Raw genomic sequence first — 4202 nt, 5'->3', positions numbered from 1 at the left:
GCGCATGCCTGTAATTCCAGCTACTCAGGAGGCTGAGGCAGGAGAACCGCTTGAACCTGGGAGGCAGAGGTTGTGGTGAGCCAAGATGGCACCATTGCACTCCAGCCTGAGAAACAAGAGCAAAACTCGATCTCGAAAAAAAAAAAAAAAAAAAGAATGACTGCTGTAAGAGGTATAGAAGAGACCTCAGACTGGAGAAAGCAAAAGGACAAGGATTGCTCTCCTTAGCTTTTTTTCTTTTCTTTTTTTTTTTTTTTTACTATGAATATGTATTTTTTATTTAGTCATTTTTGTTTACAGTTGAAACTCTGGGAATTCAAAATTAACATCCTTGCCCGTGAGCTTCTTACAGACACCAGAAAAAGTTTCAACCTTGTGTTCCACATTGTTCTGCTGTGCTTTGTCCAAATGAACCTTTATGAGCCGGCTGCCATCTAGTTTGACGCGGATTCTCTTGCCCACAATTTCACGTGGGAAGACCAAGTTCTAGGATGGCATCGTGCACAGCTGTCAGAGTGCGGCTCCTGGGACGCTTTTGCTTATTTTTTGTACTGCTTTTTCGAGTTGGCTTAGGCAGAATTCTCCTCTGAGCGATAAAGACGACATGCTTCCCACTGAACTTTTTCTCCAATTCGCGTACTAGCCGGACTTGGATTTTCTGGAAAGATTTCAGTTGAGGAACGGGAACAAATATTATGATAGCTTTCCGACCACCACCAACTTCAATTTCCTTGGCTGCCGTAATATTCAGCTCCCTGAGCTGAGCCTTGAGGTCTGAGTTCATCTGCAGCTCCAGAAGAGCCTGGGAGATGCCGGACTCGAACTCGTCCGGCTTCTCGCCATTGGGCTTCACGATCTTGGCTCTCGAACTGAACATGGCCTTCTCCTGGGAGAATCGCCGAGCGCCGGCTTAGGAAGAGCTGCTCTCCTTAGCTTGATGCACAAGGTCCTCCATGCTTGGCTCCATTTGAACCTCACAGAGATAGCACGGTTCAGAGCACGGGCTCCAGAGCCAGATCACCTGACTTTGCCACTTACTAGCTGTGTGCATGGGCCAGTTAGGTTAAATGTTTTGTACCTCAGTTTTCTCATCTGTAAATGAGATTGTAATGAATATTAAGAGGGTTTATTTGTATAAAGTGTTTAAAACTGTGCCTGACACATAGTAAGTTTAATATAAGTAAGTATTCACTAAAAAAAGAGAGAAAAAAGTGAGTTTTTTCCCCTTCTGCCAATCCCACAAGGGTACCTTGGTTTCTGTCCACTTTTTAAATTATTATTATTATTATTTTTATTTTACTTTAAGTTCTGGGGTGCATGTGCAGAACAGCGTTCTGTCCACTTTAAACATTTTAATACCCCCCCAAGCACCACATGTTGTTTGACATATATCCATTAGTTATTATTAATGTCCATTATAAATTTATTGGACATTTCCTATATGCCAGGTGCTGTTACTCAATTGTGAGAGGCAGTATGAGAAGCAAGGATTTAGGATCAAACAGATGTTGGTGGAATTCTGGCTTAACCATCATCTAGCTCTGAGACTTCAGGAAAACAACTTAACCTCTCAGAGCCTCAGCTAAGTCACTTGTGAAATGGAGATGATGTTATCTTCACAAAATCTGTGATGAGGATCAAATATATTCAATATATAAAGAGTTGGCTGGGCATGGTGGCTCACACCTGTAATCCCAGCACTTTGGGAGGCCAAGGCAGGTGGATCACCTGAGGTCAGGAGTTTGAGATCAGCCTGGCCAACGTGGTGAATCCCCATCTCTACTAAAAATACAAAAATTAGCCAGGTGTGGTGGTGCATGCCTGTAGTCCCAGCTACTCAGGAGGCTGAGGCAGGAGAATTGCTTGAACCTGGAAGGTGGAGGTTGCAGTGAGAGGGAATCCTGCCAATGCATTCCAGCCTGGGTGACAGAGCGAGACTTCATCTCGATAGATAGATAGACAGACAGATAGATAGGTAGGTAGATAGATAGATAGCTAGCTAGGTAGATAGATAGATAGATAGATAGATAGATAGAAAAAATAAAAAGCTTAGCAAAATGCCAGGCATTTGATAAGCACTCAATAACAAGGAGAAACTAGAGGAGGTGGAGGAGGAGAAGGATAATCTTGGAGGTGGATACTGTTATTTAATTAGAAAAGTGAGGTTCAATGCCTCAACCCCTGCCCTCTCATCCTGCCCTGGTCAGAGACTCTTTCTCCTCTGCGCCACGTTCCACTCAACTCCAGTTTCCTCTAATCGCTATCAACAACGTTCTCACTGAACCTTGCTCTTAGTAAGCTGTCTGTTGGAAAAATATTAAGACTCCTGGATTGCTTGTTGAAACTCTGTCTTTCAAATATTACACATACTTTGAGATGCTTTTGATCCTTCTCCCCCATAACCTGACACAGTGTCTCCCTTGGTGAACCCTCATACAACTAACTTTCTATGTCTATTACGTCCCTTCACACATATTGCCCAAGATTATAGTTATTTGGGCACTTGTCATATCCACTTCAGTGTATTATACATTTGTTAAGGTCAAAGGACTGTGTTTTACTCAGAAGTCTTTTTATTTAATTCTAGTAGAAGCCCAGTGGCTCTTCCAGGTCTTGGCTTCTAAGCTTTCATGCTTCTTCATCTTTCTCTCTCAATAGATGTTCTATTTTATGGGACAAGGAGAGGTGGGGGCCATTAAGTATAAACATTCTCAGCCTCCAAACTGGTGTCTTCTCTGCCTTGTCTCCAAGGAAGCAATGAACCACTTCTTGGACAAAGTTCTCAGACCCATTTTAGAGAGCATTAATGGTGAAGAGCATATTCTCTGCAACCAGACTGCCTGAGTTTGAACTTCTGGCTCTGCAATTTACAGTACTGGCTATGTAATCTTAAGCGAGTTACTAAGCCTGCCTGTACCTTGGTTTCCTCCTGTGACAAATGAAGACAATAGCAATAGTCCCTGCCTCCAGGATGATAGTAAGGATTAAATGAGTCAGTGAGTGAAAACTAGTCACTACAGAGTGTGCTTAGCACATGGCACGAATGTAGTAATGGTTAGCTGTTATTATTAATTACCTCCTGTCACCTTCTGTGATATCTTCAGAGATCTTTTTTCATACCTTTCTTCAATCTTACTCTCGAGTGTTCCTCATCCTAAAAAAGATCTTTTCCTTAACTCTACGGCTCCTTAATCCATTGCCTTCATGGGCTTCTTTTCTTTACCGTTAAGACTTCTTGGGGCCGGGCATGGTGGCTCACACCTGTAATTCCAGCACTTTGGGAAGCGGAGGCGGGTGGATCACCTGAGGTCGGGAGTTCAAGACCATCCTGGCCAACATGGTGAAACCCCATCTCTACTAAAAATACAAAAAATTAGCTGGGTGTGGTGGTGGGTGCCTGTAATCCCAGCTACTCGGGAGGCTGAGGCAGGAGAATCGCTTGAACCCGGGAGGCGGAGGTTGCGGTGAGCCAAGGTCACACCATTACACTCCAGCCTGGGCAACAAGAGGGAAACTCCACCTCAAAACAAAACAAAACAAAACAAAAAAAGACTTCTAGGAACAATAGTTCCTATTTGCTGGCTTTATAATCTCACTTCCCATTCCCTCTCTGGCCATCTGCAGACAATCTAGATTCCACACCCAGCATTCTACTGACTGCTCTGATGAAGCTCATGGAGTGACCTTGGTGCTTATCCTACTAGAGGTCTCTGAAATGTAACCTTCTTCCCTCCAGAAAAATCTCTCCTCACCTCCTCAGCTTCAGTAACTTTTTTCTCTCAGTTCCCCTCCTACTTCTCTTAACATCTCCTTCTCTCTGTTTTGCTGGCTTCGTTTACTCTACAAACTCCCTGAGAGTTAGTACTGTATTTTGGAGTATTCTCTTCTTTACCTCTTTTTTTCATAAGGTCAGTGGGCAAATCTTTATCTATAGCCCTGACCCTTTGTCTGAACTTTAGACTCATATAACCAACTTCTTCCTAGACTTCTCTGCCTAGACAAACCACGTGCACCTCCAAATCAACCAGACACCTTCCCTATCTCAGAGTCTTCCTGACTCTCCAACTAGCCACCCAACTTACATATCTCAAGGCCATCCTAGATTCATTACCTACACATGCAGTTATCTTGACCAGACCGTACCTCCCTTATTCGTAGTGAGATAGCATCTCTTCTCCATCCTCATTGATCTGCAAGTCTAG

General features: G+C 43.4%; 1 pseudogene; it reads right to left on the bottom strand.

Annotated features, from left to right (window-relative positions):
- Positions 1-268: 268 nt before the first annotated feature.
- On the bottom strand, positions 269-889 carry LOC129043394 (small ribosomal subunit protein eS7-like; annotated as a pseudogene).
- Between the last annotated feature and the right edge of the window lie 3313 nt (positions 890-4202).

This window comes from Pongo pygmaeus, chromosome 1 (genome assembly GCF_028885625.2).
Source record: "Pongo pygmaeus isolate AG05252 chromosome 1, NHGRI_mPonPyg2-v2.0_pri, whole genome shotgun sequence".
Lineage (NCBI taxonomy): Eukaryota > Metazoa > Chordata > Mammalia > Primates > Hominidae > Pongo > Pongo pygmaeus.
This window is presented reverse-complemented; position numbering and strand designations above follow the sequence as displayed.